Source organism: Diceros bicornis, chromosome 24 (assembly GCF_020826845.1).
Source record: "Diceros bicornis minor isolate mBicDic1 chromosome 24, mDicBic1.mat.cur, whole genome shotgun sequence".
Lineage (NCBI taxonomy): Eukaryota > Metazoa > Chordata > Mammalia > Perissodactyla > Rhinocerotidae > Diceros > Diceros bicornis.
This window is the reverse complement of record NC_080763.1, coordinates 4,702,587-4,725,493: the sequence shown is the minus strand read 5'-3', so window position 1 is coordinate 4,725,493 and position 22,907 is coordinate 4,702,587. Positions and strand designations below refer to the sequence as shown.

At 40.8% G+C, this 22,907-nt stretch overlaps 1 protein-coding gene across 9 annotated transcripts in view; it reads right to left on the bottom strand.

Annotated features, from left to right (window-relative positions):
* The window catches only part of SAMD4A (sterile alpha motif domain containing 4A), a 211,673-nt gene that overhangs the window by 187,797 nt on the left and 969 nt on the right, over positions 1-22,907 (bottom strand). Inside the window, exon 2 of one of the 9 annotated variants that reach the window (XR_009223676.1) lies at positions 1,917-1,989. The exons of the other annotated variants lie outside the window; for them this stretch is intronic. The gene's annotated coding sequence lies outside the window, so the exon portion shown is untranslated. The remainder of the gene's footprint in view (positions 1-1,916; positions 1,990-22,907) is intronic. 9 annotated transcript variants of the gene reach the window in all.

Below are 22,907 nucleotides of genomic sequence, written 5' to 3'. Positions count from 1 at the left end.
GGAATGTAAAGATTTTAGTGAACATTACTAGATTTGTTAGTTCACTTAATCATTTATTAAAAAAATACATGTCTATCTATATCTATATGTATATTTAGCACTAACTATGTACCTCTTTTGACTGTGGGGCTATGAAGATATGAGGACCCTGACCCTCAAGGAATTCAACGTCTATGTTATTGTGTACTTCTAAGAAAATGAGACAATTCTTTACTGGAGATGTGTTCAAATGTGAGAAGAATGTCAATGAGGGATCTGCTAAATCAGTTTAGGGAGCTAAAAAGGCTGGACCTCAGAAGTGACCTTTGTGTTGAGACATGAAAGATGAGAGACGTTGTCAAACAGAAAAGAGAAAGGTATTCCAGACGGATGGGAAAGCATGTGCAAAACTCCCAAGAGTGACAGGGGCAAGTTTTACAAGTTTGTATCTCTAATACTGAGTAAAGCTCATGGCACAGAGTAGGTTTTTTAATGAAAGAACAAAGTGGGATTTCGCAGGCAAAAATTCTACTGTCTTCATTATTTAAACACCTGTTATGGTAACAATATAACTAATCATTCATGTTTGGCCCTAAACTGGAAATAGACCTTCTGAAATGCATTATTTGCAATGCTCCCAAAATTAAAGGAAAAAGTCCTAATGTTAGCCATGCACATTCCTGTCACTTAAATTCCGATGCAAAAATTAAGCTCCAACAAGTTGCTGATATGTTAGTATGGCTGACACTAGTTTAATATTTTAAATTCATTCATGATTTAGTCATCTTGTCAGAGCGACTATTTTAATGTGTTCCCAGGGTGAAAAAGTACAACCACCAATTAAATCTAATTCAGCGATAAAAATCTAACCTCTGAATAATAATAAAAATTTGAGCTCTTACTCCTTCCTTTTCTTAAGCTCTCCCTTCTGCTATAGTTTTCCATGCCTAACCAGTTCTGTCCTCTTGTTTGTATTCACCATCTTACCTCCAACCAGGAGAAACTGCATGTAGCCTCTATACTTCAAAGGTCTGAGCAGTCACTGATTACCTAATTAACTAGCATTTTAAAAAGCAGCATTTTTGTTCTGTACATTATGTAGACAACACATGCTAATATAGGCATAGAGAAAATCAAGATGAGCATATACAGCCCTGCTCACAGTGGTCAGCCGGTGGGGAGGGGTGTGGGTATGGGAGACTTTTACTTTCTATGTTATATATCTCTATATAAAAATCTGAAAACCTACTTTTTTTTTTTTTACAGCAACCATATTTTACTATGTAATAGAAGAAACAAGACATTTTCTTAGAGTAGGTAGGCACCTGAGTCATCTTCCGTATATGATCTGGTCTAGAAACTTCAGCAGATACTGCAGAAGAAATCCCATCAGGACCAGAGCAACAGCCACCCTTCCTTCATTTTCACAGGGAACCAGCAATCCTACCGCCCATCCAATTCTCCCCCACTCACTCCTCCTCCCATGGCTCACAATGGACCAGATCTAAGGAAGCCGTCTCTCTCTACTGCCTGAGAAAGTACCTCTTTAAAAGAGAAGCTGTAGGGGGACCTCTCCATTTAAAGATGCTGGCTTTTAAAAAATACCAAATGACTGACAAACAATAATATACAACTTACACCTGAAATGTATACAATGTTATAAACCAATAAAAAATAAATAAATAATAATATACAACAAAAATTTCACAATAAACAAAAAATACCAAATATACTTGTTAAAATATAAGTTTAAATCAGCTGGAAAAAAACAGTTATACATATTAGTTCAAATGCACCTTAGTTTAGATGGTCACTATTTCAGCCTGTAAAAAGAGGACCATTTTTCAGTCAAAATTAAGCATTTGTAAGATAATTTTCCATTGGGCAAAGACTGTAATTTACCAGATATTGTTTCTCCTGAAACCATCTTCTCTTACCTTCTTGTGCTTGCCCCTTACATTATCTAGAAACTATCATCCTCTTACATTGCCAGTTTTCAGGGTTTTTTCTCTAAAAAGTGAATAAAAAAACATAAGTTGTTATTGTAATTAATTTGAGACCCATTCTGGCTAATACAAGAAATACTTCATGATGGAGAAAAGAAAACTTACAAGAAAACCAGCCACAAATACAAAATTCGATAAAAATCCCAGAGTACAAAACTAATAATAATCAGAGTTACTTAATCATGAAGAAATTTCTAGGTTCTTCAGGAAGCAAGATTAATAATTATGACCAGAAGGACAAAAGCATTAGCATCTATAATTATAGAAAACTAGAAATCATCTAAATTTTCAATAACACAGAAATGGTTAAATAAATTATGTATCATCCAAACAATGGAATGGTATACATCCATTACAAATCACTTATTCAAAATGGCAGGATATTGATAATTATTGAAGCTGGATGTTGGGTATCTAGGATTTTATTATATTATTCGATCTTTTGTATGTCTAAAATTTTCCATAAAACATGTTTTATACAAATATGTTTTCTAAGACTATTTAATGACATAGGAAAATGCCCATACTATAACATTAAGTGAAATGTAGGGGGGTGGGAGGAAAGCAAAATACAATCTACATAAAGTACATGATTCTAATTTTGTTAAAAACACACATATACACAGAGAAGACAGCCTGGAAGGAAATGCTCTAAAATGATAGGTATGAATGGCTCTGGGTGGGTGACAGATCAATGAGAATTATTATTTTCTTCTTTTACTTTTCCATATTTAAAAATGTTTTAACGATGAACATGTTTTACTTTTGTAATCAGCAAAATGACAGACAGGAAAGAATTCATATTTTGGAAAGTAAAGAAGACAAGAGAACTGGCTATACATCAGGCTTTCCTAGACACTGCATGGCATAAAAAGAAGACCAAATCAAGCTGACCATCTGAAAGGAGCTTACAAGGTATTTGAGGAGACAACTTAAACATAAAAAGATACCTAACGCTTCCAGGCTGTAGACAAGCACTGAATGAGGTGTTCTTATAAGTGCTACAGTAGTTCCAAAGAAAAAAAAACAGAAAGTGACAGAGCTGCGGCAGTTGAGGAATGATGAACTCACAAGGCTGCCACGGGATGGGCTCTGAGGGATGGGTGGGGTTTACAGAGGTGAGACGGAAGGAACTCGGAGGAGGAGGGCCAGTGTGAGTTTAAGGCACACATGGACAAAAAGAAAACATAGGACACAGAGCAAATCACTTTGAATGAAACAGGGTTCATGCAGAAGAGCGGTGAGAAATATAGTTGCCACGTTAGGTCAGAGTGAAGGTTTTCAATCTCATCAGACCCCATGCCCCCTTTATAATCTTGTAATGAAAATCACAGATAATATAACCTAATTTACAGATAATTCTAATAAATCAATGTTAGGACCTAGCTGCAATATAAAGGAGAGATAAAAGGAAAATAACTTATAGTGGTGTATTATACATTACAATATATACATTTTCAGGCACGAGAGCTCTGGAAGACATAATGAAATGGTCAGATCCTTGCCCCTTATTGCAACCACCAAGAATGCAACAGCTATGCATGCAGACTGATACACCAATTATAAACCACAAGTCATGGCGTCAACGTGGGAAGCAACCCTTGGTAAAGTCCCAAAGAAAACATACACTTCCATCCATTTAAATTGTTCAAAAAATATTTTTGCTTATAGAGTTGGTTGTAGGCTTTGATAATTCTCAATAGGGTTTTTCACGTCTCTGTTGCCTGGTAGACATTTGAAAGCCCAGTGGAATGCAGGGCAATTCCCGCAGTGGCAACTGCCCTGTGCATTACAAGACTTCTAACATCCTTGGCTCCCTGAGAACGACTGGGATAGAATCAGCATTTCTTGCTGGGGGCACCACTGGCATTCTGGGCAGGACAATTTCTCTTGGGCATGACTGTCTCACATATTGCAGGATGTTGGGTATCCCTATCATCAGGTGCTAAAATCCAGGCATGGTGATAACCAAAAACAGCCCCTCAGCCATCCACTTTGGGCCCTACCACTCTGCCTTTGAGAGACACTGACCGAGGTCTTGGAAGCTTTGAATGACAAGCTACTGAAGCAACAAAGGTAAAGAGAATGTCTGAGATAGGAACTCTAATTCTTAAAATTTTCCATCCCTCTATGATGCATCTCTTATAGAACTCAATTCAGAATCATGCAATCGTTAGAGTAGAAAATGAAAACTATAATAAAAGCACCCTTGAACACTCACCGACATTCGATACCTCTCAAATCCCAAGGCAGCCTCTGACTACTTCTGGAAGGAGCTAGCTGCTGCAGAGCATGTGACCCAGGAAACACAAAGCTCAAGAGTTGACCACATTTGGGTTTTCAGGCCACTCCAGTGGGAAGGTCAACTTGGAGTGAGGCATGAAAACAATGCAACGTCACTCCTTAGAAAGACTCGGCACAATTGACAGTGGCCAACACAGGGCTAGGAGAGGTGTGGGGAGGAGTCGAAGACACTCATGAGAGAGAAAAGGGAAGTTAAGGCTACCTAATCAGTGTCTTCTCACCTTTTATAACCCAGGCCCCTTTAAGACAGACATTTTTAAGAACTCTGTCTCCTTAGCCTGGTTTATTTTTCTTCATAGCACTTACCATCACCCCAGTGCCAGCCACATCATAGGCATGGAAATATTCAGTGAATTAATTCATTCAACAAATATTTATTGCATGTCTGCTATATTCCACGTTCTGTTTCTGATGACGGAAGCAGTCAACAAAACAGACAACACCCTTCTTTCACAGACCTTACACTCCAGTGGGGGTGGTTCGGATGACAAACAAACATGTAACGTAATATGTCATACGGTGATGAACCCCATGAATAAAATAAATCAGAGTAAGGAAATTAGAGAGGGTGGTTGGGAAGGCTTCTCTGAGGAGACATATGAAGACCTGAAGTATGTGACAAAGTGAGCCACACAGACATCTGGGGAAGGAGCAGTCACTCAGAGGGAACTCCTGCGTTATCTGAAAATTAAAGTTAAGATATCATGATTAAAACAAATCCAAACAATAGACTTTGCTTTTAAATTAAGGAAGGGGCTCTGTCTTGTGTACAGCTGGATCTTCAACTTCTAATGCAGTATGTGTTCCTTCTTATAAAAAAACGTAGTTCTAAATAGGCACAAAATAAAAATTAGTGAATGAATGAATAACACAAGCCACCTTAATTACCTCCTAGAAGGACACTGAGAATCACTGGCTCCAACTGATGTCAATATCACCTGGCTTCTTCAGTAATTTTGCTTCCAGTTCAGTCTTGCTACTTATAGTGGTAACATAAATTTGATGCAGAATGGACCATAAAAATATCGACATGGAAAGTCCAACCAAAGTACCCATACCACATATGGTTATAAAATTCCAACACACTGGAATGAAAACATGAGGCTTTCTGACCCAGTAGGTGTCGATGAATCGGGTACCATCAGCTCTGATAGGCCTATAACAGTCAGTGTTTCCATCCCGTTTCCAGGCATTCCTGATAGATGAGTGTGTAAATGACTCTGTCTTTAGAAAATTTCACACACAATGAATCACTTATCCTTTTTAATTCTTGTCCCACCTCCAATGTGTCTAAAGTTTGTATAAAATAGACCAGACTCCAAAATGAGAACTTTCTAGGATAAAAGTACTAATTCAAGCTCTTTGACATGCTGTTCAAACAGACAATGCAAATACAGAAAATGTCTTGATTCTTAATATATAGGTTAATATATATAAGTTTTAATAACTTAAAACTCTTCTGAGAGGATTAAACTAAAACTGAGCAGTTACCTCTTCCTTCCTTCTAGAAAACTAAATGATACCACACGGGGAAAAAAAAGCTTTTGATAGAAATATCACTTTCGGGCCGGCCCCATGGCTTAGCGGTTAAGTGCGCGCGCTCCACTGCTGGCGGCCCAGGTTCGGATCCCGGGCGCACACCGACACACCGCTTCTCCGGCCATGCTGAGGCCGCGTCCCACATACAGCAACTAAAAGGATGTGCAGCTGTGATATGCAACTATTGACTGGGGCTTTGAAGGAAAAAAATAAAATAAAAAAAAAAGTAGGCCTTTAAAAAAAAAGAGAGAGAAATATCACTTGCTCTCAAAAATCCTTTTCCTACTAATAGACTGCATCAAAATGTAAAACTTCCAGATGGCAAATCACACTACACAAAAATGGAAAGAAAAAAACCATGTATGTGATAAAGAGTGCTCATAAATTAGTAATTAAAAACAAATGCCCTTAATGGACCATAAATATGGGGAAAAGTATCATCAAAGAAATGCACCTGAAAGTGATAAGAACCCATCAAACAAAGGTCTCTTTTGTTTGCGTTTAATAATATTATTGTAGAAAAGAGTGTAAAAAAGTAAATACTTAGAGCTTCACAGGAACATTCATTGGCCCAACCTTTCAGAATGACAATATGGTTAATATACTATATACAAAATTTTAAGGATATGTGGCCTAGAAATTGCACTTACAGGAACAGATCCCAAAGTAATAACCATGTTTTAAAGGATGTTTATCACAGCATTGCAAAAAACTGGAAATAACCTAAATGACCAAGTGTAAGAATTTGGTTTAATAAATTATGGCACAGCCATACCATGAAATGCTATACAGTCATTAAAAATCCTGTTGTAAAAGACTTCATGGTGATACAGTAAAATATTAATGACATAAAAGTTTAAAAAGGCAATTTAAATATATTTTTTTACAGAATAGCAGAAAAACACATAAGTACCACTGTGGAATATGTTCACACAGTCCTAAGTTTGTGTATTTGTGTAAAAAAATTTATTTGTGTATTTATGTTAGGAAAGAAAACTCTAAATACATTCAATAAAGTGAGAAATAGGATTATAGGTGTTATTTATGTGATTTTCTCTTTTTTCCATTTTTCTACAGTAGAAATGTAATTCTTCTTATAAGAATATTGTCTTTTTAAAACCTCTTCTACCTAATTTGCTGGGACCTGATTTGCACAATTTGATAAATCTTTTCAGACACAGGAGAAAATATACTTAATAAAATAGACTTCTCAGAAATAGCTTTTGTGTCAAATTACATTTCATCTATTTAATGCTTCTACTTCTTTATATTATAATCTTATCGAGTGTAAACTTGGATTGCAGCATTTATTTTAATCAGAAAACATGTTAACAATTGTGTTGTCAAGCAATTGGGTAAAGGGCAGTAACTGAAAGATCTTCTATTTCAAGTAATTAAATCATATTAAAAGTTAAATAATAACCTAAACATAATTATCTAGTTCATTCCATTGAACAAATTTTATTTTATGTGCCTACTATGTGCTAAGCACTGTACTGATCATTAATTTGACAGAGCCCACTTCAATGCTTTGGACTTGAGATAAAAGAAAATTCAAGTCTAAACGGTTAATCTGAACAGTTGCCCCTAAACCTACAGCTCAGCAGAACAACAGCTTCTCTGGTAGAAATTCCTCTGCTGCATAAAGAAGACCCTGGTTGTTTTATCCCTCAGCTGCTACACCTTATCTGTAAGCTCTCCAATTCCTGCACCCTACCCTAAACCCAAACCTCAACAGTGAAATGCAATTTGCCAAAAATGAAGTCAGTCTAGCCCATAATCACAATTCCAATGGTAAAATAATGCAGTGCTTTATCTGAATCAAATTTCAGTGAAAGCAGGCCAACTAAAGCCACCTGTTACTTGCATAGACCCCTCTTTTAGCAGCTCAACAACAAAGTACTATAAATATTCATTCTTTATGAAATTGCTCAAAGGTCACTTTTAAAGTAAAGGTTATCAATGGGACAGCTGACAATAGACTAGCTGTATTTAAAGACCCCACACCTGCATTTTAAAAGGCAGTGGTAATTGAGGACGTTCTGACGTACTATCACTACATTGGTGGAGAAAATTAATGAAAAATATACTAAGTGTAATATTCCTAAGAGCATTACATTTAATAATTAACGTATTATTATTATTATAATAAATGTATTTTTTTTTTTTTTTTTTTTGTGAGGAGATCAGCCCTGAGCTAACATCCGCCAATCCTCCTCTTTTTTTTTGCTGAGGAAGACGGCCCTGGGCTAACATCTGTGCCTATCCTCCTCCACTTTATATGGGACGCCGCCACAGCATGGCTTACCAAGCAGTGCGTCGGTGCGCGCCCGGGATCCGAACCAGCGAACCCCGGGCCGCCGCAGCGGAGCGCGCGCACTTAACCGCTTGCGCCACCGGGCCGGCCCCTATAATAAATGTATTTTATTCATAGTTTGTGAACACCAAAATCATTTAAACTCTATAAAATACCATGAGCCTGAACAGTGTGAACATCTTTTCAAAAGGTTCACTGAATAATACCAGTGTTACAAATAACCTCTTTAACCTGCTGTAGCAACAGCCTAGATTTTCAACAGCTGTCAAGATAGATTCCAGTATCCATTCTACTCTAGTGTGTTAGAAGAAGATCTTAAAACTGTCAGGGGTGTCAGGATGCGGGTAACAGTATAAAATGGAACCCAGCTGACTCCACCATCTACAGAGAATTGGAGAAAGCTCAAATCAGCTCAAAGAGAAAGATCAACCAAAAGGAAAAGGACAAGGAGATCACGTCCAAAAACAGCTAAAATCCCAGCTCCAGGCTCAGATGTGAAGGGTTGTGTCTAATAGGATGCTACAGAACAGAGTTCTGAAAAGCCATGTCCTTCATTCCCCACATCAGAGGGGCACCTCCTAGACGCCTCTCACTCTGCTGCTACTGGGGGCACTGCCGGGTCTGAGCAGGGGAGCCAGAATCAGCAAATAAAAATACAGGACCCCCGGTTAACTGTGAATTGCAGATACACCACAAATAGTTTTTTTAGTATAAGTGATATTAGTATGCCCCATTATTCATGGTGTATCTGCAATTCACAGTTAACAGGACAGTCCTGCATTTTATCTGGCAACCTACACAGGGGTGATAAACACAGCCCTCTCTCCTGGGGCCAACATTCCAGTGCAGGATATCGAGAGTTAAAAAGGTACACACTTGGAACTTTTTATTTTAAAAAATCTGCTCTCATACACATTTCACCAAGATTCACCAATTCTCAATCTTGTCACCTGACATATAACCATTTGAGAGTAAGCTGCAGACATCATGTCCCTTTATCCTTAAAGACTTCAGCATGCATGTCCTAATAATAAAGGCATTTTCTGATGTGACCAAGGCATAATTATAATATTAGGAAATTTAAAATTGAAATAATACCATCCCCTATAACGGATATCGTCCACCTTTAAATTTCACCAGCTGTCCCGATACTGTCCCTTACGGCAATGTTTTCCTCCCAATCCCGGATACAATCCAGAACTCCATGCTGCACTTCGTGTCATCTCTCCCTCGTTCCCTTTATTCTGGAACTGTTCCTCAGCTAACACGGTAATTGCAATCCAGTGTGCTAGGTACTGTGCTGGTAGCGTGCAGAGGGAGTATGGGAGCCCGGGGGATAGCAAGGCACCTTCTTACTTGTCTTCACACACACCTGCTCTATCCAAGGGCTGAACAACAGCTGATGAACACGTCGCCATTTTAACTCTTGCAGAGTTCAACAAAATAGCCACGCATATCCTATTTGAACTCTGGGAAGCCTTCTCTCTCTCAGTGAGAAGGGGGAGAGTCTTAAAGAAAACCAGCAGCAGCAGCAATTCTTGTCCAAACTATTTCTATCTAAAATACTGCGAACTAAACACATATGCACCACAATTATTTACATGTAACCCACCAGCACCTTGACAGCAGAATCACACACAAGGCCAAGTTTGACCTTACAGCTCACAATTTCAATATTTTAACTATACTCAGATCATCTGCAAATACCATAGTAATCCAAAAATTTGCCATTACAGCTCATTCTGCCACAAAAAGAAAATGTGAGAATAGGGAAGTTTTCTTTAAAAAAAACAAACAAGAACAATGACAAGAAACTGTTCTCATTTCCCAACTAACACTTGTTCAATGAAAGATAAAGGTGGAAATAATATTAAAGAATAAAAAGCAAAGCATAATTACTTTCTTGTTTAGCTGAGGTATACAAAAATACTCAAAGGTTGCCCACTGAACGGTTTTAAGTTAGATAATAACTTTTATGAAGTTACCCTTTAATAATAAAACTGAAAAAAAAACCTTAATTGTCACAAATTTTTTAAGAATCCAGATCTGCCAATTTATGTCTAGAATCCCCATGGCATTCTAGTAGAATGCATTCTACTCATCATACTAGAGTATGGGCAGGCAGGGGTACAATGGTCACAGCACAGCATTTTACACAACCTTCCCAAAAGAAATTCTTTAGCACTGACATCTGAATCCTTCATACTGGAAGAGAGTGCACTCAACGATCTAATCAATTAAAAGGACGAAAGTTGGGCCGGCCCCGTGGTGTAGCAGTTAAGTGCGCGCGCTCCGCTGCTGGTGGCCCAGGTTCGGATCCTGGGCACACACCAATGCACCGCTTGTCAGGCCATGCTGTGGCCGTGTCCCATAAAAAGTATAGGAAGATAGGCACAGATGTTAGCCCAGGGCCAGTCTTCCTCAGCAAAAAGAGGAGGATTGGCATGGATGTTAGCTCAGGGCTGATCTTCCTCACAAAAAAGTAAAATAAAGTAAAATAAAACTTATAAAAAAAAATCACGTAAAAGAACGAAAGTGGACACAAGCTGAACTTTGACAGGTTATGGCCAGGCCAGCCTGCCGGGGACTCTGGGCCACACAGCCGCAAGTCCGGACTGAGTCACCAGAGCCAGGCCTTGGTTCAGGCCCAGAGGTGGTTGGTGCTCATCAAGAAAACCACGTGCTTATTACAGCTCTTGCTAACGAGCCAAAGCTCTGAAAAAGGACTCATGGTTATCTTTTCCCAGACCTTTTAAACACACACATTCCTGAATTCTTCATCCCATTGTTTCAGTTGGACATTTGAGAATAATGTCACCCCATATTTATATAATATGATGCAGCTTAGAAAGTACTTTTCGCACATATAATCCCACTTCATCTGGTGCTGTATACCACGTGTTAGCGGTTTCAATAATTAGGTCTTTGGAGTAGAAACCTGGTAATAGCCCTGGGATTTTTGTGGGGGTAACTCCATTTCACAGATGAGGAAACTGAGGCTCAGAGAATTTAAATAGCTTTTACAAGGTGACACGCTTCTAAGTGATGACGCCAAGACCCCAACCCAGGTCTTCTCTAAGGGACTGAAAAGTAACAGCATCTATTTCTCTCATCTGGCTTTATCACACCTCTTGGTAACAGCACTAGGATTATCATCATGTTCTGTTTTATTATAAAACTATTATCACTTAGGTTTTTCTCAGAACCAAGATGTAAACCTCTTGTGGACTAGGGCTATGGAGTTAAATTTCTTTGTATTCATTCATTCATTCTTTCAACGAAAACATACTGAGACCACCTATGTGCCAGGCACAATATTAGGTGCTGGAGAACAAAAGCAACTGAGACACAGGCTCATCTGGAAGGCAAACAATGACAATGCCCTGTAACTGGTGCCCTGTGGCAATGCCTTGGCCCGGTGACGGTCCCTTCAGGGCACTCTGAGGAGGAGCTGCAATTGGTCCATCACACCACCATGCAAATGAGCATGAGTAGGGAAATGCTTCACCAACCGCCAACCAATGGACTCCCTCCCAAAGGCAGTGGGGCAGTCAGGAACGACTCCCAGTTCTCCGCTGGGAGTTAGGGTAACTCCAGAGTGGCTGAGTCAGATTCTGCATAAACCAAGAGGACATTACTGGAACTGTGATTAAAACATGCTAAAATAAAGCCAAACCTTCCTACACTATACTGCAATTTCAAAACAGGAGTGCTAATCATCTTCCAATAAACAAATCTGTGCTTCATTGTGAGTAAAGAAACAAAAAAAGGGGGTCTGGGGGTCTGGAAATAACTACATGGAGACCATCCTGATGAACGCTGTCTTCGACATTCAGGTAAATAGAGCATCTCCCATGCCTAGCACAGATAGCCATTCAATGTGGTGACTGTGGCAGCTGTGGAAAACTTGTGAGATACCAAGATCTAGGTCACAGATGGTCGGGAAGCCATTGGGTGTTAACACCAGCCTTCTCCTACTAGCAGGTCCCCTTAGCCATCCTCGGTCTTCTCAAATCTTCAGCAGAGGGGCTGGGAGTAGATAAGGTCTTTTCCACCTCCTTAATTTTATGTTGCTAGAAAATGAAATAAGTAGAATTCACTCTTACACCAACTATAACATATGTTTTCCTAAACTAATCTTCAGAAATTTTCCCCCGATCACAAACAATGAGAGAGCTTGTTTTACTTTACAGCCCTCCAGTTGGTGCTTTGCCCAATTCCAAATCCTAAGGAGATCCTGACTCAGCTCATCGACTGCTAGTTTGTGGAAGTCAAGGACGTCGTGAGCTACTAGATAACACTCCCTCATTCTTGCCTCTCTGCCACTTGCAGAGCCTGTTTCCCTCCCCAAGTCCTGCCCATTCTTGCAGAGGCGGCAGAAGCCTCCGTTCCATGAGTCTTCCTCATAGGAAGTGAAATGTTTGAATCAATGCCTTCTACTTAATTAAAAAAAAAATGCCAGTGGAAAAAAGAAGCCAAGCCATATCAAGCTACATAGGATTAAACTGTGATAGATAAGAGGGACATTAAAATGGACAAGCTGAAAAGAATTCTTCCAAGATCAAATTTATAAAATGTGAGAGTGAAGCATATTAAAACTAGCGTTAAATATCCTTAAGTACTTTTCTTTTAAACACTAACGTTTTTATTTACCTAAGAACTGGAAGAGATCTGAGCATTCATGGTGGCGAGGATTCAACACGGGCTTTTGGATCACAAACACTTTTGTGACCTTAGCACATTTCCAACTACTCTCAACCTAAGTTTCCTCATCTGTAAAATGGAGATAACAATCTACTTTGTGGGATTTATGTAATTTAGAAACCAGTTACTGAGCACTCACTGTGTGCTAGATTTTGGGTAATAATAAGCATATTATCTAATTATTGTAATACATTGCACTTAATTTTCACAACTATTGGTTCCGCATCTTTGTATCATTCATTATTCAATTACTGGAGACAGTGATTGTGTGTAGGTGTAGCTATCTGCATAGCACCTGACACGTAGACAGTGCTAAAAAAAAAAAAAAAGAAGGAAAGAAAATGTAGCTATTACCAAACAGACTATACTCTGGTCACTTTGAGAACTACGTGGAGAGAAGGAAAAAGATTCGGAGATATAGGCTACAATTACGAGTCTTTGCTAATAAATGACTGACACACTCAGGGCTTATCACTGCTGTTGGGTCACCCAAAAGAAACAAGATTCAACTCAGTTCATTATATCTTAAACGGCTCATCATGGTGACCTAGCCTCACCTCACCGCCTACTTCAAAAAAGAACGGAAAAGCTCCATAGGAGCTTCTCCATAGGAGAACTCCATAGGAGTATTTCTTAAACAAAAAGCCACAAATCTGCGGCCCAAACACACTAAGAAGTACAGGAGGAATACACTGGAAAGAATGTGAAGAAGACTTTTCAGATCACCCTTATTCACTCTTTCATTCATTCACTCATATTGTCTCTCTCTCTTTCTCCTCTGCTCCCAACAGTTTTGTTTTCTTATCGTTATTCCTGATTCACAGAAGTCATAGAATCTTAAGGCTAGAAAAGACTTTGGAAGTCATCCAAGAGGTGACAGCTTCTTTTCTAAAGAAACACTTCCTGATCCTTCCAGTGGAGAGGCATGGAGAGCGGTTCTGAAGTCAGACTGCTTGTTCCCTCCCTGACGAATGGGATGACAGTTCTTACCTCATCTCACGGGGCTCTGGGGATGAAAAAATGAGGTAACGTATGCAAAGAATTCCATAAGATGCCCGGCACAGAGCAGCCACTCAATAAATAGGAGCCAGTTTTATTTAGAAGTATAATTCTGTGCCCTACACAATGCTAACAGCTTGTCCACCTCTGGTGAGACATAAGCCACTGCCTCCAGAGCAGCTTATCCCACGGCCTGGGAGTGCTAATTACGATCAAGTTTTTCTTTACTTTCAGCTAAATGAACTGTGGCTTCCACATACTGGCCCCTACACGGATACAGAATTGAACTCCTCAATTCCAAGCTGACCTTTCAAGGAACCAATGACAGTTGTCATGTTCTCTGCTCATCTTTTCCTCCAGCCTAAACATTCCCCCCGGTTCTCAAGTGCCCCCCTATCCTCGTTCCTCTGGCTATATCCTGACTTGTCCATCTCCCTCAAAGTGTGTACCCTGAACTGCACCCCAAACTCAAGGGGCAGTGTGGCTGGCAGAGAAGGCCTGTTCTGAATACAATATTATATACTGCATTATATATATAACGTTTATTAAAGGTTTAGTGGCTTTGGGGGCAACCACATTATGACATTATTCATACTAAGCTGTCATCCGCTAGAAGCCAGAGGTCCTTTTCAAGCATGCTACTGCTGAACCACACCTCCTCTAACTGAGGTCTAGGGGATGCAAATGTGGGGGCTATGCTTTTAGTGGTTTAATGGTCATCTTGTCATATTCAAATATTTTGGATCATGATTCTGTCATCAAGCCCTCAGCTCTCCTCCCTCTCTAGGTTCATCCACAGACTTGGTAACTGCACCTTCTCAGCCCGGCTCACACTGTAGCCCTTGCCGCGGCCACCAGCTCCAGGCGGGTGTAACCCGACTGCACCCTGCCTCAGTCGTACCACTTCTCTCCAGCTGTCTGCCGTGGAGCTTCTCTGACACCACAGCGTGGGGCACTGTGGGAAGGCTCGGCACTTGCGCATGCGCAAACCTGAGGTGCAGGGACAGCGCTCTGAGCAACCCTTGACCATGCGGGGGGGGGGGCAGTGGATAAATGCCCACGGTGTCTGTCCCTTCTGAGGCACAGTCTGCAAGGCTCCTCAGAGGGTCCCCGTGGGACTGAGCCTCGGGTGGCCACGGTAGTAACCAGCTTGATAACACAGGCTCATGTTGGCTTTCCCTCCTTCCCTGTTTCTCTCCTCCCAGCCCCCTTTCCTGTTTCCTGGGTCAGTGCCCAAAATAAATTACCTGCACGCCAGCCCTTGCCTAGGGTTCTGCTTTCTTGGGGACCCCAAGCTAAGCCACACATCAACATGAATAATGATGAAGAACATGTGAGCCCCAAGGCACAGCACCAAAGACCTCCCTTAAGAGCCAGGCCTGTCAGTCACCGAAACCACCCTAATGTCACACAATTAGACTCTCCCTCAGCCCCGTGTCTCCATTTTATTCATCAGGAAATAAGGGGCTTTGTCAAACGCTGTGCTGAAACTTAGACATGGGATGCCCACCAGAATTCCTGTGATCTGCCCAGAACCAAGTCTCTCTGCAAAGGCTCTCTCCCTTCCTTTCTCATCCCCTCATCAAAAAGGAAATGACATTAGTTCTCCATGACTCATTCTTAGGAAAACCAGGCTGCTTCCTATTTCCTCATCCAAAGGCTCGCAAACGAAGTTTTAAATACTCTTCTGGTATCTTGCACAGGATCAGTGTTAACCTCACAGAACCTCCTTTTGCCCTCTTCTTTCTTTTTCAAACTGAGACAATGTTTTTTATCGAGGCTTCTGATGATTCCCCTATTCCTTTACTCTCAGAAATTCAAAAGTGGTTCAGCATTGTCCTTTCAGTCACACATTTAAATCACATATTTGGTGCACATACTCACACAGATAGAAATGTATACAATGAAAGACAATGTTCTGTACGTATTTATGCTGCACACACACTTGAATTCTACTGGCAGATCAGGATAAGCTGCTTCAGAATTCTGATGTTGAATTTATGGCAGTGTGCTGGGGAAGGAGGAAGAGATCTCTCCCATCCAGTCTCTGGAATTAACATTCCTGCTCTTTCCAGCTCAACTTTACAGTCCACAGCACCAGCAAAAAATGAATCTTTCCTCGAGCCTCATTTTCCATGGGACACTGATCATTAGAATGCCTGGAAATTCCAGCAGGGATGCGTCCAGAAAGCTCGGGGAAACGCTACCACAGAGCCCAGCTCTGCCTTCCTCAAACCCAGAGGCCATGTGGGCTGTGAGACACAGTTCAAATGTCTCTGAGCCTGGGGAAATCACAGAGATTTTCAAACCGCTCTCCTTGGAGAGTTAGTGTTGGGGGGGGGTGGAGACGGGGAGGGGGGAGCACCATTCACTTCCCATAAGCTTTCATGTAAGTTTTCATTTGCAAACAAAAATCTTCTGATACACATCCACAAAACTTGAAAGCCAATGCACCAACTACCTCTAAATCACCTTCCACCTCTAACAGTTCGTGATCTTTCTACTCCAAGTGTGGTCCAAGACCTGCAGCAGCAGCAGCTGGGGGTTATCAGAAAGGCAGAAGCTCCGACCCCCTCCAGACCCCTCAATAAGAATTTTCAGTTTAACAAGATCCCCAAGTGACTTACATGCACATTAAATTTTGAAAACTGGTCTAAGACACTTTCATCTTTCCCTATAAGTGTTTAAGATGTTTCTTCTTAACACTAGTTCTAATCAAAGTAATACACAGAAGTCTTCTACTGGGAAGAGCCAAGAGAATGACTACTAAGTCTCATCATTTTATGGATCATTCTAGGGATGAAAATATTGGGTGAGCAGATGTTTTGTCTCCTATCTTTAAGTATGCTAGAAATCAGAAGTGTTTGGATTGCTCCTTCTTCCATTCAAGACATCATTCCTGATGGATGACATGCATTATGCTCGCCTCTGTCTAATGTCCTCATACTCATCCTTCAAAGGCCCAGGAGGCCTGCCCCTTACATGGCCCATGCAGAGTCTCCCATATGTGTGGATTCCTTCATGAAACTCACACTAAAGGTACTAAAAAGGCAAGAACCTCATGAGCCCTAGAGCACAGGTTTCAAATGACCCACACAAAGAAGACCCACACTTCTTCCATTCTTATCTCCTAGACTTCCCAACCCATCCTGTTCTCCCCCTTCACTCAAATCCAGTATTGTTCCCTCATCAGAACCATAGCATTTAGCAACTGTTTATGGTCTAATTATTATACAGTCATGCGCCGAGTAACAACGTTTTGGTCAATGACAGACTGAGTATATGACGGTGGTCCCATAAGATTAGTACCATAGAGCCCAGGTGTGTAGTAGGCTATACCATCTAGGTTTGTGTAAGTGCACTCTATGATGTTCGCACAATGACAAAATCACCTAAGGACACATTTCTCAGAACATATCCCCATCCTTAAGTGACACATGGCTGTACATAGATAGATAGATAGATAGATAGATAGATAGATAGATAGATGATAGATACAGATGTCTGTTTTACCTCCATAACTCGAGTGTAAGCTCCTTGAGAGGAATCATTACACCTACTTCACCTGTTGACACAGCACGCAGCTCTCTGCTGCAGTACTTGGTGAATTAATAGGTACTAAGGAACTCGGTCCCACAGTTTCTAACTGGATACTCTTTGCCAGGGACCATGTAATGGTATTATTCATTGTGTGAAAGAAACCACTGAATCACGTGATTGATTTTTTTACCTAGTAAACCAAGAAAAGAAAATCATACTAAAATGTTGATACAGAATGGAAACAAAACCCTAGAACCAGCTTATGAGTCCCAAGGAGTGACGTGCTCCTACATAAAAGCAGGCTAGTTCCTCTGAACTCCAAGCTAGCTCTTGGGGTACAGGCTTCAGAGGCCAGGCCTTGATTAGCTAACTGAGAGAGAAAGCTTGGCTCCTGTTCTGAAAGTTCTGCTTTCTTTGGGCGATTCCTGCCTCAGGTGGCTTCCTCAGGCGGAAGCAAAAAGCAGCTCAGAGAAGACATCTGATTCTGCATCTTAATCTATGTGAAGTGGATGAACTCAGCAAGGCCTCAGAAAGAATGATGAGGAGGACTGGAAATGAAGTAAGAGGCTAAAAACTCAAAGTAGTAATTATATTTTAAAAATAAAAAAAGATTTATATGAGCACCACCCCTTCCCCAGCAAATGATTTACACAGGCCCTTAAGCAGGAAAACCTCGAAACTTCTCGGGTCAATGAGGAGTGATATTTTCTCTTCTATGGTGTTGTCAATTCTCTTCAGAATTACACTTCTGCAGGATATACTAGGGAGTTTTCAGTTACTTCTCAGCCCTTCCAACCCTCATTTCACCCTCGTTGGTTTGTCTAAACATAAACCAATTTGACTGCTATTTAGTTCGTCTGCCTTTCACTTGCTTTGATGGGACCTGTTTACAACACATACTCAGTTGCTGAAGCCCTTGAGCACCTGAGCTAAACAACCAAATCCACCTTATTCATAACACAGTGTGTGAGTGTGTATGACCCTGCTACCCATCATTCCAGACCAACCCAAAGAAAATGACAACACCTAAGTGAAATGTGTTTCAGATATAAAGTCCCTGGATATTTCATTCAACAAAATGATTTCTTCTTTTCACATGCACCAAATAAAGGAAAAAAAAAGTGTTGACAAGTTATTTGGAAAAACTGGGTTAGGGCCGCATTTTTTGAGGACCCAACATGATAGACAGTAGAACAACAAGGCTAAAATGTAGAAGGTGGAGCAAAGTAGACGCAGATCTTTTCAGGGTTCCAAGTTATCTCCAATGTCTTCTTGATAATCCTTTAAACAAAAAGATTTCCTATCATTTAGGAAAACATTGTTTATATGAATTCCATATTAATTAGAGGCAAATTCAAAGCTGGGAGATAGAATAGGTCCTCACTGGATTATTAACAAGTAACTTCTGGACAATAACAAAGTTTTATTAGCTCCATTTTACAGATGAGAAAACTGAGGCTCAGAAATTAACTGACTGGCCCAGTCTGACTGATTTCAAAATCTATACTCTAAAAATCCTCCACGACATACGCCTTCCCATGGACATAAATAAATGGCCATCTGGACAATACCTTCTTTTCCTCTCTCTCTCAATCCTTTCTTCTCCCCCATATAGCAATGCTGACAGCAACAAAGCTGCCCTGAGCTGATGATGCCACCAGGTGGCCAAAATGGAAACTGTCTGAACCAAACTTGGCCTTACTTCTCCCATTTTTGCCTCTCAGAGGAGCATGCATATACTGGAAAGCTCCTTCCCCAAAGTGTACAAACACACACACCTTTCATCTTTTTCTTTTTCTTTTTCCTTCTTTTTGGTGGGGAGCTAACATCTGTGCCATCTTCCTCTATTTTGTATGTGGGATGCCGCCATAGCATGGCTTGATGAGGGGCGCAGGTCCGTGCCCGGGATCTGGATCCGAACCGGCAAACCCAGGCTGCCGAAGAGGAGCATGCCAAAGATAACCACCATGCCACTGGGCCGGCCCCACACCTTTCATCTTTTAACTCCTTTCCTAAACGTTTTCTTGGGTTTTCTATCACCTCTGCAGGATTAAGTCCAAATACCTTAGCTGGCAAAGTCCTCCACACCCATAGCTTCTGTTTTAACTTATGCTACCCTCTCTGCTTGGAAAATGTCTTCGTGCCTGCTCTCTACAATCCTTTTTACATATTGAACCAATTCCTACTCATCCCTCAAAACTCAACTCAAACATATCTCCTCTTCATTCAAGTCCTCCCTGACTCCCTCAGGCAATTAGCTGCTAGGTTCACAGTGCTCCTGGAACCCGTTCCCCGTCCTCCCTTTTTCTTCTCATATCTATGCTTCAGCACCTATGATACTGTTATTAGTCATTTACTCAACACTGAGTATCTATGTACCAGAGACTGGAACATAATAAGTTACCTTTGTATTCCCAATGCATAACACAGGGCCAGGAAAACAGTAGGCAGTCAGAAAATGTATGATGAATGAATAAGCGAAAGAAAGAACTACAAACAAGATCTTATCCAGTATCATCAGGAAAACGTCTATCCTGCTTTCTTTTTACGCCATTTGTGATCTAAAAAAGCAACTCAGGGTATGGCATACCTACACTATGGAAACCTAAAACCCATAAAAATCATAGAACCAACATCTTTACCCTCCAATGAGAGTAAATAACACCCACAAGTCTTTTTCAATTTCCATGATTAGTTTTGTGTCAAGCACCACCATTTCAGATAATCCTTTATCTTGTATTTAATTATAAGCAACAATCTTTTTGCCATTTATTTACTACAAACATATTCAATTTCCCCACAAAATACACACTGTTTTGTGAGTTAATAAGTCTTTGTGGATTCACTTGCGAATCTCCATTTATTATACTGTTTCCATTAGAAAATATATTTCAAGTCCAAATGATAAAAGTCATAAATAAACAATGCCACACAACCTATTTTTCTTTGGGGAATCGCAGGTAAAGTGAGTGGGTTCCATTTTTGCCATTTTTAGGTATCAAATGACCTGTTAACCCTAGAAACAGTCATCTACAAACTGAGATTGGCCAGACATCCCAATGTCAACCGGGGCTGGTGGCTGAAGGGCACTTATCTCAGGTCATGAGGGGATCTAGAGACGAGCCTCCACTTAGAGAGCTGATCACCACCAAAACCCACTGACCACACCTGGAGCGAAACACACACGATAAATCCATAGGGACCGACTCAGCCATTTCCTCTGGGTCTCAGATGACCACAAACCTGGGGCAAAGGGTGAACCACTAGATTCTCGATAAATGCTAAATTTAAGAGAATGAAGAGAAAGAATATCAAAATACATCCCATGGATCTGAAATAAACCATGTTTAATGTGAAGAATTCTCTCTCCATTTAAAGTCAGTCCTGGAGAAAACAGAGCCAAGTTCATACTGTTACTAATTATATTTTTTATTATACTGAGATCAAGCCCCAGATATGAATTTGGTTCCCATTTACCAAGTTTTAAAATCTCTCAACAGCAGAAGAAATATGTGTGTGTGTTTAATTGATGATTACAAAATAATGCTGATTTGAGTGTATCCAACCTCAGCCAGCCAACGAATGCATCATTCTACACAGCCTGGTTTTCTGAATGGGCAGGAGCTTTACACACCAAAACAGCTTTGGTGGTTAATTGTCCTGAGTGTCAATATTTCCAAAGTTTACAGCATATTTCCCTCTCTTCTCATAGAGTGTATTTAAAAATGTATACTTTTTGGTAGTTCACTCTCATTAATGGTAAACAGCAGTTATTGATTTATGTTATTATAGAGTAATCCCTGCTGAGTCAACTAAGAGTTCTTACCCTAACATTCACAGACCTTCAGGGCTTTTGCTCCCAATTCTTATATCTAAAGTCATAATTTTACTGTCTCTTTCCTGGTGGTCAAGCCGTCAGTGGTCACTTTCACTGCTGGTTACAGCAACCCCTCACCCCATTCTAAATGTGCTCCTTCTAATATGCTACGGATTATTTTTTCAGACTAAAAAAAAAATGTTAGGATTGTTGTCTAAAATAAGAGTAAGTATGTTCTGAGAGAGTCTGAAGTATTCTCCTGGACTTGATGCCATCTATTCAGGTTACTGAGTGGGCATTTTTCCCCTTTTCTGGTTCTGGGCTTAGGTTGCAGATACACAAGAGAGCCGCGCTCCAGACTCTGGTATGCTATGACAACCTCGATGCTCTCTAGGATCCCCACACTGCAGAAGTAAACCAAACCATCACACGACCACACTAATGAATTTCTGTCCTGGCCACACAACAAAACAAGTGCAAAGGTTTCCAAGGAAGCAAAATGTCCAGGTTGAAAGATTAAAATGGTCCCTATGTTACCTAATGGTTCTGGATTTCGTACATCTATAGCATTTAGCAGCATGAACAGGTATGTAGCTCACACAAATAAAAAAATTTTTTAGAGAAGAATTACCAGATGACTTTTAAAAAGAGAAATTCAATTTTTTCTTGGTTTATTAAATTACAAGATTTTTAAAGTAAGAAACTTCTTTTTAATACCATACGTGTAATTGCTTTGCTTACTAAACTGCTGCCATATTGGGAAGTCTTTTCATTTACTCATAGAGAAAAAATGTTGCTCTAACATTTGAGCAACCTAAAGATTAGTTATCATTATGTTAAACAGTCCCTACAAGCACTGAAGACAAGCATTCAACATAAATTACTGCACTTAAATCCTTTGCATTCTATAAAATGCAAAAGTTTATATAACCTTGTTGGTCAACCCTGAGAAAGCACAATGAAGCACGTGAGCCAGGCTACGCTGTCACACTGAGGACCGAAGCGAGAGAGGGGACCATAAGGGTGCTTCCACACCCTTAGGAGGGAGGCTGGCCCTTCAGCTTTTTGTAAAGGTAGAAACGAAGGAAGAGGGCCCTGCCAATGCCACCTTGTGAGTCAGGAAGTGAGCTGTTAGGCTCCAATGAGTCCCAGTGGGGCCTGTGGGATTCTCTTAGCATGGCCTTCCATACTTGGCAGCACAGTATCCTCTGGGTGCAGTCCTGTCTGCTCAGGAAAAGGACTGCGAGGATTTCCAGCCGTCACTTCCAGCCTATGAGTCTATATATGGAAACATCCCATCCTAGTACTTTCAGCACCACGAGCACCACTCCAGGGAGGAGGAGTGAGGAGGAGGCCAGCTCTCCTCTCCTGCCCTGACGGCACACTCACTTGAGTGTCTCCCAGGCCCCGCTGCCCCGGACCAGCCCTTGTCATCAAACAGCAGCCCAGGCCTCTGCTGAGTCTTGCAGGCTGGCGGCTCTAACGTGAAACAGCTGGAGAGGACCCTGCATTCTTTTCTCTGCATAAACACTGGGGCTCTGTTCACCCTCCTGCTGCAGCATGAACTAAAGAATTTCCCCTAAGCAAAATTACAGCCAACAGACCTCTCCCCCACCCCCCATCCTCACCCCACCCCCTGCAACCCCAGGATATTATTTCAGTCTGTCACCACCCATGCTAGCAAACAGCAAACTGCTGAACC